This window comes from Schistocerca cancellata, chromosome 4, assembly GCF_023864275.1.
Source record: "Schistocerca cancellata isolate TAMUIC-IGC-003103 chromosome 4, iqSchCanc2.1, whole genome shotgun sequence".
NCBI classification, from domain to species: Eukaryota; Metazoa; Arthropoda; class Insecta; order Orthoptera; family Acrididae; genus Schistocerca; species Schistocerca cancellata.
Window position 1 is genome coordinate 521,698,363 of NC_064629.1, and position 17,338 is coordinate 521,715,700.

Sequence of the window (17,338 nt, forward strand, 5' to 3'; positions counted from 1 at the left end):
AACTTTTGTGTTGAGTTGTCAAGTACTGTGAAATCTGCTTTTTGTCACTTCTGCTAAACGGAAAAAACTTCCTACCTTTTTTAATATTTCTATTTATAGCTGAAATCATTGATGCAGTAACCGCTTTATGATCGCTGATTCCCTGTTCAGCGTTAACTGTTTCAAATAGTTCGGGTCTGTTTGTCACCAGAAGGTCTCATATGTTATCGCCACGAGTCGGTTCTCTGTTTAACTGCTCAAGGTAGTTTTCAGATAAAGCACTTTAAAAAATTTCACTGGATTCTTTGTCCCTGCCACCCGTTATAAACGTTTGAGTCTCCCAGTCTATATCCGGCAAATTAAAATCTCCACCCAGAACTATAACATGGTGGGGAAATCTACTCAAAATATTTTCCAAATTTTCCTCCAGGTGCTCTGCCACAACAGCTGCTGAGCCAGGGGACCTATAGAGATAGCCAATTACCATGTTTGAGCCTGCTTTAACCGTGACCCTCACCCAAATTATTTCACATTTCGGATCTCTGTCAATTTCCTTCAATACTATTGCACTTTTTATCGCTATAAACACGCCTCCCCCTTCACTGTCCAGTGTGTCTTCTGCGGTATACATTCCAATCTGAGTTTAGAATTTCATTACATCTGGTTTCAGCCAACTTTCCGTCCCTAGTACTATGTGGACATTGTGACTGTTTATTAATCAGAGCAGTTCTGAGACCTTTCTATAGACGCTACTGCAGTTTACTTATTCCACATTAATATTGTCATTCCTTGTTGCGTTTTGCCTACTGCTACCTTGTCGCGTCTCAGGAGGCATCTTGTCGGGCCTAGGGAGGGAATTCTGTAACCTAAAAAACCCATATGTGCACTCCACAGGTACTCCGCTGTACCCTTGTAGCCGCTTCCTGCGTGTAGTGCACGCCTGACCTATTCAGGGGGACCCTACATTTCTCCACCCGATAGCGGAGGTCGAGAAATTTGCACCCAGATCTCCACAGAATTGTCTGAGCCTCTGGTTTAAGCCTTCCACTTGGCTCCAAACTAGAGAGAACTGCAATCGGTTCTGGGAACGATACTACAAATAGGTAGCTCAGATTCCACCCCGCGAGTGTGGCTTTCCACCTTCACCAACTCCGTCAACTGCCTGTATGAACTGAGGATGACCTCTGAACCTAGATGGCAGGAGCCATTGGTGCCGACGTGAGCAACAAGTTGCAGTCGGGTGTGCCCAGTGCTCTCTATCGCCGCCGACAGGGCCTCCTCCACATCTCGGATGAGACCCCCCAGCAAGCAGACGGGGTGAACACTGGCCTTCTTCCCCGACCTTTCCGCTATTTCCATAAGGGGCTCCATCACCCGCCTAACGTTGCAGCTCCCAGTCACTCACTAGTAAACCCCACCCCCCGTGTGCCTGCTCGGACCTTGTTGAAGGAGCGGCCACATGTCCACTCACAGGCAGAGCAGGCGATGCCACACAGCCAGCCTCCACATTGACCCTCCGCCTCATGCGCCGCAAACGCCGCTGAACCCACACTCCCCTTGGGGAGAGGGTGGCCCAACCGCGCCTGGTACCCGTGAAGATCTTTCGATAGCAGCGACCCTGGGTGAAGCATGGAACACTTGGGGTGTACCATGTGACGCACAAGACTCCCCACTGCTGCTACACTCCGAGGCAGCAGCCTGAAGATGGCTGACCGCGGCCGTCAGCACGCTCAGCTGTTCACGAACAGTGGCCAGCCCCTCCTGCATCCGTACATAGCAGTCACGCATCCTATCCATCCTAAGAAATCAATTTATTGTAGAGTGTTAATCAACTTTTAACTAGACTGCTAATTCACTAAAGTGCGGTTGATAGCTGACTAAACTGTGGTTACTAGACACTTCTTGTTGGAAACAATGAAAATAGCACTACCTGTCTCTGGACTGTATTCAAAATAAGCACTAGCAGTACTGGCACTACAGCTGACTAAAGGGACTATCTCCGACTGTATTCAAAACAAACACAAAATCTATGGAACACTATTACTAGCACTCGAAAATTAAAGCTTTCTAAAAGCAAAAACACATGGAAGAAGAAGTGACAAGTAAGAAAAATACAGTCAATACTTAAATTAACATAGCTCGCTGCACAGCAGACGTGATGCAGACAGCAGTTACGATGACACACGAATGTCAACAACATATTTATATAAAAAAAAAAGTTACAAAATTGGAATTAATTTACAAAATGTGTTTGAAGGGCTGATTTACTTTTAATTTCTTTTAATTTCTCTGGTTTCAGTGTTACCATTCTTATTTCATGTTGCACAAGCAGGCCTGTATTTTTATTTTATGTTTGCTTTTAAGGTACTCCAATTTTTTTTTTTTTTTTTTTTTTTTTTTTGTTTTTTTTTTTTTTTTGTAAAATTGGCATTTCATATCAAGGACTTTGCTAGATAGGATTCTAAGATTGTAGATTCTATAACAAAATCACATCTTGTGTGTTGCATGCCTTCTCGTAATTAGATGTTACTTTTACTTCTACATCTACATCTACATCTATACTCCGCGAGCCACCTTACGGTGTGTGGCGGAGGGTACTTATTGTACCACTATCTGATCCCCCCTTCCCTGTTCCATTCACGAATTGTGCGTGGGAAGAACGACTGCTTGTAAGTCTCCGTATTTACTCTAATTTCTCGGATCTTTTCGTTGTGATCATTACGCGAGATATATGTGGGCGGTAGTAATATGTTGCCCATCTCTTCCCGGAATGTGCTCTCTCGTAATTTCGATAATAAACCTCTCCGTATTGCGTAACGCCTTTCTTGAAGTGTCCGCCACTGGAGCTTGTTCAGCATCTCCGTAACGCTCTCGCGCTGACTAAATGTCCCCATGACGAATCGCGCTGCTTTTCGCTGGATCATGTCTATCTCTTCTATTAATCCAACCTGGTAAGGGTCCCATACTGATGAGCAATACTCAAGAATCGGACGAACAAGCGTTTTGTAAGCTACTTCTTTCGTCGATGAGTCACATTTTCTTAGAATTCTTCCTATGAATCTCAACCTGGCGCCTGCTTTTCCCACTATTTGTTTTATGTGATCATTCCACTTCAGATCGCTCCGGATAGTAACTCCTAAGTATTTTACGGTCGTTACCGCTTCCAATGATTTACCACCTATGGCATAATCGTACTGGAATGGATTTCTGCCCCTATGTATGCGCATTATATTACATTTATCTACGTTTAGGGAAAGCTGCCAGCTGTCGCACCATGCATTAATCCTCTGCAGGTCTTCCTGGAGTACGTACGAGTCTTCTGATGTTGCTACTTTCTTGTAGACAACCGTGTCATCTGCAAATAGCCTCACGGAGCTACCGATGTTGTCAACTAAGTCATTTATGTATATTGTAAACAATAAAGGTCCTATCACGCTTCCTTGCGGTACTCCCGAAATTACCTCTACATCTGCAGATTTTGAACTGTTAAGAATGACATGTTGTGTTCTTTCTTCTAGGAAATCCTGAATCCAATCACAAACCTGGTCCGATATTCCGTAAGCTCGTATTTTTTTCATTAAACGTAAGTGCGGAACCGTATCAAATGCCTTCCTGAAGTCCAGGAATACGGCATCAATCTGCTCGCCAGTGTCTACGGCACTGTGAATTTCTTGGGCAAATAGGGCGAGCTGAGTTTCACATGATCTCTGTTTGCGGAATCCATGTTGGTTATGATGAAGGAGATTTGTATTATCTAAGAACGTCATAATACGAGAACACAAAACATGTTCCATTATTCTACAACAGATTGACGTAAGCGAAATAGGCCTATAATTATTCGCATCTGATTTATGACCCTTCTTGAAAATGGGAACGACCTGCGCTTTCTTCCAGTCGCTAGGTACTTTACGTTCTTCCAGCGATCTACGATAAATTGCTGATAGAAAGGGGGCAAGTTCTTTAGCATAATCACTGTAGAATCTTAAGGGCATCTCGTCTGGTCCGGATGCTTTTCCGCTACTAAGTGATAGCAGTTGTTTTTCAATTCCGATATCGTTTATTTCAATATTTTCCATTTTGGCGTCCGTGCGACGGCTGAAGTCAGGGACCGTGTTACGATTTTCCGCAGTGAAACAGTTTCGGAACACTGAATTCAGTATTTCTGCCTTTCTTCGGTCGTCCTCTGTTTCGGTGCCATCGTGGTCAACGAGTGACTGAATAGGGGATTTAGATCCGCTTACCGATTTTACATATGGCCAAAACTTTTTAGGGTTCTTGTTTAGATTGTTTGCCAATGTTTTATGTTCGAATTCGTTGAATGCTTCTCTCATTGCTCTCTTTACGCTCTTTTTCGCTTCGTTCAGCTTTTCCTTATCAGCTATGATTCGACTACTCTTAAACCTATGATGAAGCTTTCTTTGTTTCCGTAGTACCTTTCGTACATGATTGTTATACCACGGTGGATCTTTCCCCTCGCTTTGGACCTTAGTCGGTACGAACTTATCTAAGGCGTACTGGACGATGTATTGCTGTCACAGATAAGTTACCCTATTGTTCTTACCAGCTCAACATAAAAATTCTCTGCTTTGTCTTCATTTTCAATGTCACCAACAAGGAGAACAATGTTTTCTTTTGAAGTTACAGTCAGCTTCTCATTTAATGATGGGGAGCAACTAGAGCATTCAGTGTTGTTTAAATCTGTATCAGAACAAGAAATGAACAAGAATGTTATGAATAATATTAAAAATTATGTTTTATTTAGCAAATTAGTTTTTAAAAAAATATCTGAGCATATTAAAATCTATACAAACCACCACTGTAACTTCAGGAAGAAAATCTGCATTATCGTCATAGCGGTTGTCAATATGAGTAAATTATGGCTTCAGGGATGCAGTTGGCTTCTCTCCATTTTTTGTAACAGTAAACCTAGTGCAAGTATCACCTCTGTTTTTATGTATTTCGACCTCAATAAGTTTTGACACTGTTCTTGCTTCAGTTTACAACAATACAAGTATCCATATAAAACTGAAATGTAATAACTGTGAAATGTGTCTTAACATTATACGTTTTCATGTGTGAATGTTTTCTTGGTCCTTTCCTTGATAATGTCATATCACATTCTCAAACTTTCCTAGTCATGATTTGCTTCAATATTTTGTGAATTAAAGTCAACAGTAATTTCTTTTCAGGCTTTTTGTTTGTAGGCTGCAGTAACTTTATCAGCTTTTTGCTTCCTGTTGTGTCCTTATACTGGGAGAGTATAATTTCCAGGTATAAATATTTTTTGACTGAGGAGAAGTTTCAAGATCATATCTTTTTCTGTGTACTTTCTCAATCTTTGCAATATGACACCTTCATTTATAAATAGTATGTATGTGTGATGTAAGATTAATATCTTTGGCTGAAGCATGATACAGTAATCATTTGAGTAACTGCTTCTAGCAGTGTTGCCAAGCATGTTTTGTGCTAATTTAGATCAACACTAAACCTCATTCACTAGATCCAAGTTTAGTGTTACACAGTAGAGCAGATTTCTGAACAGAGTTCAGTTTCTGAATGAAGGTAAAAATTGATCCCCAGTCAGTGATATTTATACAATTGGCCCTAAACCAATGTCTATGATATAGCTGGTGACAGTTTGAACCTGAGGAAAATTTTGGCCAAGCTGATCCAAAAACTATTAACTGACAATCACAAGAACAACTGAGTGGTGATCACAAGTGAACTTTGGAATGTTTACAAATTAAACCCTATTTGCTGGACAGTGTCATTACCAGCATTGAAAGAAAAGTGTTTGGCTATGACCCAGAGAAAGAGTGCCATACTTATGAATGGCACACCTCAGGTTCCCCTCTGAATGAGCAAGTTGAAATTGAAACTCATTGTAACAGTCTTTTGTAGCTGACAAAGAACTTGTACCTCAAAGGCAGACAGTCAGTACTAAGAAAGGTCTTCCAAACACAGAAAGAAAATGCCAATACCTGACAATTGCACCACTACAATACCCCCAGCCCCACCCCTCTACATGTCTGGAAGTTCCCAGTCAAGATCAAATTAGCAATACTATCCCATCCCCCCAAAAGTCCTTGCCTAGCTCTGGCAGAATTTTTCCTGTTCCTCAAAATCAAGACCAGTTTGAAAGCAATCACCTTTTATGACTAACAAGGGGACTGGATATCTACGACAATGTGGATGCGTACATTGCATGGCAAGGTTGCTCAGAAGAATGTGGAGATAATGAAACTGGTGTGCCTGAAATAATTTTAAATTTTCCTAACAATATTTTGTTTTTTACAAATAGAATTGCTTTACTTTTTGGACACTCCCCATAAAGCTACATTGAATGAGTTTTCACAGAAACCCAATGGCTTCATACTGTGTGAGCACTTTTAGATTACCCCAAACTATTCTGCTTTAGAAACTCCAAATACAGAGACCTCTCATTTCTGCTGTTCAGGAAGGAATTCTTTAAATTACAAAAATTGCATTCTGTATAGAGCTTCAACAGTTCTTTTGAAAACACATTTGTATATAGACTCAGTTTTTGCGCCCAGCGTTGAAAACTGCGTAAGTGACCCCAACTGCTTTTAAAGAGTTGGTGTAGTTGTTCATGTGCAGTATCACTTATTATTGCCTTTTCATTGTTGTATCAAGTGTTGTATTGTTATAGAGTAACCTATATTACACCAGCACACTTGGATTAGTGGTGTCCAGAATGTGTACACCAACTATAAAATTTTTTTGACCTTTGTTTCAGCAATCTTCAATAGCACAGCAAAAACATGATGATCAGTTCTGTCACTTTTCTGATTGGCTTATATTACCACATCCTTACCAGCCAGCTCCTCCATCACATAATCTTTGTGCTGTAGTAAAGACACAATAATCTCCCTCATTTTCAAACAAGGGATATTACCTGCATCTTAAAACAAACTATTACCACTCTGCTTATTATTTGATCATTACTCTGTTAAATATAAAACTTCCGCTTGGAAAATATAATTTGACTTTCATTTTTTTTTACTATCTTGTAACCACAGCTCACATTGAATGAATTTGTTTATCCATTGCAGAAAATTCTCATTTTTCCTGTTTGTGGAGCAGAATATTTGCCTTCACAAAGTTTTCTACAGCCCTTTGAAGTAGATATTGAATATCACTTTTCTTCTTCAAAGTCATTTCAAAGGTGCTGCTAATAGGAGGTTGCCACTTTTGTGGCACATTGACAAGCTTCATTATGTTTCTCTTGCACATTTCACTATGCACATATTTTAAAATACTATATTCTCAGTCTCACAAAATTTTGCTGTCGCAGTATTAAAATACTGTTGATTTATCTGGAGCAAAACTCTGACTTTAAGTTCTGGTGCCCTGCTGTCAGCAATCACTGCGTGCTTCTGCATTTTAGCAGTGCTGAACATTAGTTTAATACATTTTTTCTTGATAGAGATAAAATATCGATTACATTTGTTCTTTTGTGGGATTTCTTGAATTTCGATGGTGCTGCATTGTCGTGTGGGCATCTGTGTGAAACTACTCCACCACACGACTAAAAATATAGCAGTGAAACAAATTGTAGCTAAATAAGTATGGTTAAAATGAACTAACGTTGAACACAGAAACTTTTCCAAGGGGTTTTCAAGCTGATTTTCACACAGTTCACTTGATATTAAGTATTTTGTTCATTGTGTAGTGTACATTACAATCTGTATTTGCAATCAAGACTCTTTATTTGCAATTGACTATTTACATGAAATAGGCTTCATTGCAAGTACATAAATACAATACAGATGATTCAGCAAGTGCAGATGTTATTCAGAAAATTAAAATCGGTAATGTGCTTGGCAGAGAACTCATTCATATTGCACAGTTGTTTGTTTGTCAGAAGCTTATTAAGTTTTCCAGTGATACTGACCAAGCAGAGAGTGATAATATATGGATCAATCTGAGGATTTCTAGCTTTTGGTAGCCTGTCTCCTTGGTATGTTAAAATTTTCCTTACTTCTGCTATTTTTGTGATGAATTTATTTATGGCAATATATTTTCAGATATTATTGATATAGAAAACAGAGGCATAAATATTAAAGTTCACAGTTGTTAGTACCCTGAGCCAGGTAAAAATAGGACAGCAGTATTCCATAGAGCCAGCCCTACACATACGAACAATCTTTTTCTTTTTATTTTGAAAGTGTTAATGATATGAGAAGAGTGTCCCCACGTCAGTCAGCCATTCAAAATATGTGACTGGAAGAGCCCAAAATGTATCACATAATCACTGCTATTCATATCTTTGTTTTGTCTCTAGATAAGAGACCTGTGATATGTTTTTGCATACCTTATTAACAGGCTCTTCCCAATTAAATTTTGGTCAGTATGAGTTCTGACAAGTTTGGTTCTCTATATCCTTACACAACCAGTTATTTAGTTCTGTTGTGTTATAACCCAGGTGACACTGAAGATAAATATATTCGTGTTCTGACTGTTTGCTACTGTAGCTTCTGAATTTTTGAATGCTAGTAATGATCAGAAAGACAAATACTATATACTATGTAATTCTGATCAGACTTCTATGAAAGCAGAGGCAACATACATCAGAAATGAATGCTGAAAATTTTTATGTAATTGAAAAGGAATTTCATTAAACTAGTCAAAGCTTCAGTTAAATCTCCTGAAATCTGATTTCCATGCTGTAATACTCTATTATATCACACACACACACTCTGAAATTTCGGGTATGATTCATTTGATTTTACTAGAGGATGCAAAGACGGGAACTTGTTGGAACATGATAAAGATAGAAGAATCATTACAGAGGAATTTCTACTCAACCAGAATTATTGGAAAACATAAGTTCATGTTTTATTTCCCCTTATGGTGAATTTTCAAAACAACAGACATGTATCGCTGTAGTCACTGATATTATTGTATCAGCACTTTCTTCATTAACATGATGATGATGATCATCATCATTGTGCTTGCAATATGAAACAATTATCATATTGTGAAACAGTATAGTTACAAGTTATAAAAGTAAAAGGCAAATGGGAAGTAGAATCATGAACAGTAGACAGTAACTGCAAGTCAATTTGAAATTTGAGTAAACTACAGTAAAATGAAAACTTGTACCAACTGCCCTAAAGCCACTAAGAGAGAGTTTATTTCAAAGAACTTTATTAGTGGTGGTTAACACAGATACAGAATTCCTATTTACAAGAACACTGTTTTAGTACACATTGATGAAGATACTGTATCAATGCATCATAAATGTGACATCACATCTGTTGATTGTTAAATAAGGTTGATTGTACCAGAGACAGTTAGATTTTAACCCTGCTAAAGAAGTCAAATGTTCCTGTCAAAAAAGGAGTAAACATATGACACACCATTCTAATATCTCTTCATTTGCACATAGTGGTGACAAAGCGGTTTAGCAATAAACACGTGCGTATTATTCAGTGAACATGCAAATAATTACTGGACAATCATTACTTAAAAATCAGTTGTATCAAATGTTAAAAGAGCATTGGAGGGGATTTGTTTTCCCCTGCATCAATTTTTGTGTTGTAAAAGTTAAAACATGATCTACCTATTTAGAAGAAAATTACTTCATTAACTTCCAAGGCAAGTAGGTGCGTTGGTGATTGAAGGTGTCATACCAGGATTGATTAAGTCTGCTATCCAGGAATAATCAAAGGTTGCCCCACTGATCAGTGTGATTATGAAGATATCGCTTTTTCTCCCCTCATCTTCCAAGTAGTTGAATGGAGGAAGAAATTGGCTCTGGCCATGTTAATGGAGCTATCCAAGAATTTGCGTAAAGTGATTTAGGGGAACATTAATTAGGATGCATAGGCAGAGATTTTAACTTTGTTCCATCTGAATACAAATCAACAAGTTCCTGAATTACTGTGCAACCTAACTTGTTGTAACCACACTGTCTTGTTTTTACTAATGCAAGTTCAGATTGCAGGTATAACTGTGTGTCTGTTGTATGTAAAAGGTCATAGTCATTAGTTGGCTGGAAAAGCTGTGTTGTGTACTGAATGACTGAAATATTAATTTGAGCTAGGACCTTTCAATTGGTGAAACTGTCCCCAGGGGTTCAGCATTCATTTGCTGGGTACGGGCTTGGCGACCCTGGGGTTCCTGAGCTGAGGACTGGTAAGCGCCGCCAGTCCCCTGTTACCGTAAGCTCTGAGCGTACTTCAGCGACCACCGTGCGGCGCGGCGGTGGAATGTTGTGTGTCTCAGGGAATGGGGATCTTGGCTTGACCGCCTGGGTCGCGAGGATGGAATAAACCTCTATAAACAACCCCCTCAATCTCAAGGTGTGCCGCGCACTGATGAGATGCATGGCTGTTGAGGTGGAACAGATGTTAGTGGGCAACCTCTGGGGAACCTGCCGCACCTCAGTTGTATAAGGCTTACCTAGGCATGCGGGGCTGTGTCTAGGTGGACTTCTAGTTCCCTAGCTGCTCGTGGGACCGAGATGGATACTTCGAAATCCTCTTTTCCTCCTCCCAGTGGAAAGGATGGGCCACTGGAAGGTTCTAACACCCAGTCTCTCAAGAGGGCCCGTGCTGTCAGCCGCCCTGACTCTGACACATCTTTAACAAGTAAAGTCTTTAGTAACAGAATGCATTCTGGTAATCAGAACGTGTTTCTCATTGTGAAACGGAGGGAGGGTAGTTTTGAGAAGGTTTCGCCCTTCTATATACAAAAGGGTTTGGAGGGCATCTGTGGCTCCTTAAAATCAGTGTAGCGTTTGCTACATGGGACCATGCTAGTAGAAACTTCCAATTCCCAGCAACCAACTAACCTCCAAGCTTCTAAATGCCCAGGGGAGTATGCCATAGACACTGAACTGCACAGCACCTTGAATTATACCAAAGGTGTTGTGACATGCCGGGATCTAGTCGACATTCCCAAGGAAGAACTGCAACGTGAGTGGGCTCTGGAAGGTACCGTTGATGTGCAATATATCATGAGGAGGGTTGATGGCAGTCTTGTCAAATCCGACTCCTTCATTCTGACCTTCACTAGCACGAAACGTCCTGAACATGTTACAGCTGGCTTCCTTCGCCTTAGTGTGAGACCTTATTTCCCGACCCCAATGCGCTGTTTTAAATGCCAGCATTTTGGGCATACCACCTTAGGGTGTAAAGGCGAAGTGACTTGTGGCAACTGTGGTAAGGCTGCTCATGAAGGAGTTAGTTGCTCATCTCAAGCCAAATGTATCAATTGCTCTGGAAACCACCCTGTATGGAGTAGGGACTGCCGAATATTTTTAGAGGAACGCAAAGTCCAGGAAATAAAATCAACCAAGCCTATCCCCTACGGTGAGGCCAAAAAGATCTAAAAGTCGATGCAACCTCCCACATTTGCTACATCTTTCGCATCCATGGTTCAGAAGCCTACTCCAAAAGCCAATGCCTCTATGCAGACAGAGGTGGTGAGTGTTGGCACTAACACCTGCAGCTGTCAGTGCACTTGCAATGCAGCCAGTGTTTCAGAGCCTGTAGCCCCTCCTCGGACGGCAGACAAAGGTACAGTGGCAAACTTGGGCCAGCCCCTGGCGCCTCCAACAGTTGAGGATGTTCCAAAGCCCAGTACGGCCATCATCATTCCCACGTCGGCTACCCCAAAGCCCACCAAACTGCAGAAATCTGCTATACAGCAGCAACAGCGGGTCAAATCACGTGGTAAACCGTCTTACCATGCAGATGTCGTTTTACATGAGCCTTCATGTAACTCTTCCCCAGAGCTCATGGACTATGACGTATGTATATTGGGCAATCATCTAACCCCACGTCTTCCGAGCGAGGTGGCGCAGTGGTTAGACACTGGACTCGCATTTGGGAGGACGACGGTTCAATCCCGCGTCCGGCCATCCTGATTTAGGTTTTCTGTGATTTCCCCAAATCGCTCCAGGCAAATGCCGGGATGGTTCCTTTCAAAGGGCACGTCCGACTTCCTTCCCCATCCTTCCCTAATACGATGAGACCGATGACCTCGCTGTCTGGTCTCGTTCCCCAAAAAACAACCAATCACCCCACGCCTGCCCCTCCACCTGCTGCAGTCTCCCTACCCCATCGGAGAGACAGGATGAAGGTGCTACCCCCGTCATAGATGGCTCCCATACTTCAGTGGAACTTGCAGGGGTTCAGGACACATGTGGAGGATTTTCGTCTACTCTCTAAGGGTAGACCACTATGTCTGTGTCTCCAGGAGACTTATTTCCATCCATCATACTCCCCTGAGCTACGAGGCTATACACTCCACAAAAAGGACGACCTGCGTGGAGAGAGAGCTAGAGGAGGCATAGGTATTTTCGTCAGGACGGACTACCACTCCTTTACAGGTCGTCGCTGTGTCCGTGCGCGTGCGTCATCCATTGACTGTTTGTTCGCTTTACTTGATCCACATGATGCACTTGATGAAGCGGCCCTCACCGACCTTCTTACACAGCTCCCCCCAACCATTCATTATTTGTGGTGATTTTAATGCCCACAATGTGCTTTGGGGCTCTGCAATTACCTGTCCCAGGAGCAGAGCAATTGAAAGGCTTCTCCTGTCATCCTGTGCCTACTTGCTCAATGGAGGAAAGAGCACTCACTTCTGCACATCAACTGGGTCATTCTCTGCCATTGATCTCTCACTTTGCTCTCCAGCTCTTGCTGCCATTGCTCAAAGGGAAGTGGTTGCTGACTTGCACAGCAGTTATCACTTCCCAATCTGGATTCACTTGCCAGATGGCATGGGCCCTGAAAGGAGACCACCAAGATGGGTGCTCAGTGGAGCCAACTGGACACTTTATAGCCAGTTGGTCCAGTTCGAACACTGTGCGAATGTTGAGGTGTGGGTGGGTCATATTACCAAAACGGTCCACCACTCCGCTGCAGCATCCATTCCACAGTTCACAGGCTACCGGAAGAGGCAACCTTTCCCTTGGTGGAGTGCTAAATGCCGCTCTGCAATCAGGACCAGGTGTGCGGCTCCGCGTCGGTTCCAGTGTCGGGCAACTGCTGAGAATCTTGCAGCCTTTCGGGTGGTGAGGGCAAAGTGTTGCTGCATTATTTGTGAGAGCAAGAAGAGGTCGTGGCAACAGTTCCTGAACACCATTAATCGTTCCACCAAAAGTTCTGTTGTGTGGGAGACCATCAGGAGAATTTCTGGGAGAGGAGGAAGGTGCCCCATGGCTTCTGTAATGAATAACGGCACTCTCCACACGGATCCGCGAGACATTGCCCAGACTATGGGAGTGTATTTTGCCACGGTTACTGCAACAACCAGTCAGGATCCGGGTTTCCAGTGCCATAGAGCGGTTCCTGAGAGATGTAGTTTGGACTTCCAGTCCACTTCTCATGAAGTTTACAACTGCCCATTTTCTATGTGGTAGCTGGATTCTGCATTGTCTGCAGCTCGTGACACACCCCCTGGTCACGACAGGATTCATTACAGTATGCTATGGCACCTCACAAGGTGCAACAAAGAAATCCTCCTCGCACTTTTTAATGCCATTTGGGCATCAGGTCACTTTCCTGACTCGTGGTGTGAGGCAGTTTTAATTCCTTTTTTAAAAACTGGGAAAGACCGCATGAGCCCGAGTAGCTACTGTAGTGTTGCCCTCACTAGTTGCATGGGAAAGACCTTGGAGCGGATGGTCAACTGCCGCCTTGTACTGATGTTAGAATCCCGGCAACTCCTTAGTCGCTCTCAGTGTGGGTTCAGGAGGTTTCGTTCCACCTTCGATAACCTTGCCCTCCTGGAGGCGGCTATCCAACAAGCTTTCCTGCGCCATCACCACCTTCTAGGTGTATTTTTTGACATCAGGACAGCCTACAATACCACTTGGAGGCGTCTCAACCTGGAGCATCTTCACTAATGGGGTTTTCGTGGTTGTCTTCCTCTTTTTATTCAGTCTTTCCTCTCGCCATGATATTTTAGATACCGAATTGGTGATGTCCTGTCTGACCGCTTTGGGCAGGAGAACGGGATGAGGGACACTATCCTTACTTTTAAAGACACAGTGAGATTTCTGGGGCTCATTTTTGACTCGAAGCTTACGTGGTTACCTCATCTTAAAGATCTGAAACGACAGTCACTTAAGGCTTTGAGTATTTTAAAATGTCTTAGCCCCAGTACATGGGGAGCCGACAGGACTTGTCTGCTCCAGTTTTACAGGCCGTTTGTGCGATCTCGGCTCAATTATGGGTGCACGGTGTATGGGTCTGCGAGGCCTTCTTACTTAAAGATGTTGGACGTTGTGCACCATGAAGGGCTTTGGTTGGCCATTGGGGCATTCAGAACTAGCCCCATACCAAGCCTCTGTGCAGAGGCTGGTGAAACGCCACTTCATATGCGGTGACAGCTACTTACGGTGCACCAGGCGTATAAAACTCTGTCCACACCATACTCACTTGCATACCATACCGTTGCTCAGCTTCCTCTGGCACGGCTATTTCATAACCGGCAACGTGCAATGCGGCCCTATGGGATTCGCACACAGGATTGCCTCTATGCGATGGATATGGCTGGTCTTCATGTTTTATGTCGCGGTTGGAACAGATTTCCACCTTGGCTCCTCCGGAGACCCAGACTTATTTCAGATTTGACTAATTTTAAGAAAGATAGTACACCAGGTTTTAGATTCCAATCTCTGTTTTTTAACATTTTAGATGTGCATCACAGTTTTAACGTCGTTTACACTGATGGCTCCAAACAGGAGAATTTCCTTGGCTGTTCTGTAGTGTTCACTGATCATGTTACCCGGATTCGCCTCCCTGTCGAATATACCGTATTCGCAGCGGAGCTCCACACGATCCTGAAGGCACTGGAACTGATGAATCGTGTTCGAGGCAATCGATTTCTCCTCCGCTCTGATTCTCTTACAGCCTTACAATCACTGCAGAATCTGTACCCAACTGAGGCGATGGTCCAGCTGATATATGACCAACTCTACCTGCTCCAACGGTGGGGTAAGGTGTCCTGCTGGGTGCCTGGTCATGTAGGAATATGGAGCAATGAACAGGCCGATCGGGCTGCCAAGGAGGCCTGCAGAGAGCAGGATGTGGTCCAGTGTCCTATTCCCTTGCAGTCTGTCATTTCTGCACTCCACAAGAACTGCATGGAGTTGTGGGAGGAAGAATGGCTGGCGGTGACGGCCAATAAACTGCAGTTGGTGAAGTCAACAACTCAGCCGTGGCGTTCCTCCTGCCGGTTGCTCAGGTGGGAAGAAGTGACCCTCACACGTCTTCAGATCGGGCACTGTCCTCTCACACATAGCTTTCTATTACGGCGAGAGGTTCCCCCGTTTTGTGATGCTTGTGGTGTGCACATCTCTGTCCGGCACATTTTAACAGACTGCATTTTATACCGTGATCCAAGGGCAGAAGCACAAGTTTATGGGGTTCTGCCTTGTGTTTTAGCTAACGATGAGACGTGTGTGTCTAGGGTTTTAAAGTTTTGTGATGTGTCTGGACTCTGGCCTAAACTTTTAGGCTGGAGGTTTTAGTGTGTTGAAGAGTGTCTGGCTCCTCCGTTTTTTCCTTGCGGTCAGCCAGCCACTTCCATCTGCTATATTGTTTTAGCTCCCTCTACCACTTTCTTCCTGTGTTGCCCATGTTTTACTGCTGACGACATGCTTCGTCCCACGCTTCGGTGTGGGTAGGCACATATTTTTCAAACCTTGTTACCTGTGTTTTACGTTCTGTTTTATCTTACTGTTCTGAATATTTTCTTGACACCCGTCTCAATCTGTTACTGAGCGGGCGCTGAAGACCTTGCTGCCGTGTGCCCATAAAAACCCTCTACTACAATTGGTGAAGCTGCGGGAGATTATCAGCATGCACCATAACAACAATTTCACCAGAGAATGACTATCATTTGTTCATCAATACAAACATGAAACTATATATTTCAGTCTATGCGGAAGATTATTTTGTTCAACAGTGAAAGTAAATTGAGGCTTCTGTGGGGTGGTTGACTATGGGTGTTGTTCAGACTCCAACTGATTTTTATTGTTCGTGTGACAGATGTCATAACAGAACACATCATTCATAAATAATTGTAAACTTGAACATCATAGTTTCTTCAATACACATTTTTTTCCATATTCAATAATTGAAGACATCAGAAATTGTCATTTCTGTTGTTGTGATGATTATTTAAATTAGGCTGTGTCAACACTACCCCATAGTGTAGGTTCAGTACCAGGTGCTCTTCAGCTCACTCGCAGGCAGGCACGCGCAGCTAGTATACGGTACCCACAAGACAGCTCTATTACATACTTATTACACAGCCACTTGGCCAACGTTGGCTGTGCAGAACTGTCGTACACGCAATGGCCTGACAGCCCTACTGCTCACAAGTCAGGTGTTTTGTCCATCCCTACCCACCCCTGCCTGTGGGCGCCTGTCTGCCTGCTGGCAAGCATGCAAGCTGGAACTGTCTGCCTACTTTAGATGTTGCTTTAACAGTAGTATAGAGTGTACATCTTCTTGTTTTCAAAATGAATGTTGATATGAAATTTGAATCAAACTGAACTATTGAATAAGCTGTATATAATCTTACTATATGAGTTGAATGATACTTTTTTACATATGAATATTTTTATGCATGGTTATCAGTAATTTCATAATAATATTTATAGGGAATGACTGTAGATAATTTGATAATTTCACAGTAGCTCCAAGAACTTCCCTCTTTGAGAAGATACCCATTTAGAAATTTATTTTCAGTGCTTATAAGAATCATCCAATAATTCATGATCATTTGGTATCTCTCTCTCATACTGTAAACTGAATCTCAAGAATTTAAAATTAGCAGGTGATTTATTAAATTTCTCTTTTTTTGCAGGTGTATGGCATTGCTGTTATTATTAATCAGAATTCAGAGAAATTTTAATTTTGTGTGGCTGTGATTTTAAAATTTTGGACTGAAATGGGTTCCAGTGTAGTGTTGTTAACATAAATACTCGTACTGTTGTGGTTTAAATTTCTTATGTGCCTTTTTTTAAGCAGTCTTGCACATAAAGTTCATTAATATGCCAAGTGTGAAATGATTTTCAAATAAAATTATTTTTGAAAAATTTGTGTTTATTTATTAAAAAATAAGTGAGTACTTACATATTCTTTATGTTTTGATGACTAGAAGACCTATCCTTGCTGAATGTTTCTATAGGAAGTTACTCTTCTGTTTGGTATCAGACAGATGGGAAAATGTGAAAAAAAAAAGCATAGTAGGAGTTTGCCACTCCAAAGTTACACACACACACACACACACACACACACACACACACACACACACCTGTTATGAAATTCCCGTCGATTTACATTTTGTTGCATAACCGAGTTATAAA

The 17,338-nt window shown here is 42.2% G+C and overlaps 1 protein-coding gene across 1 annotated transcript in view; it reads left to right on the plus strand.

Moving 5' to 3' along the window:
* LOC126183655 (aspartate--tRNA ligase, cytoplasmic) overlaps positions 1-17,054 on the plus strand; it is a 97,078-nt gene extending 80,024 nt beyond the window's left edge. The window contains exon 13 of the mRNA XM_049925800.1: positions 16,837-17,054. The gene's annotated coding sequence lies outside the window, so the exon portion shown is untranslated. The remainder of the gene's footprint in view (positions 1-16,836) is intronic.
* The last annotated feature ends 284 nt before the right edge of the window (positions 17,055-17,338 follow it).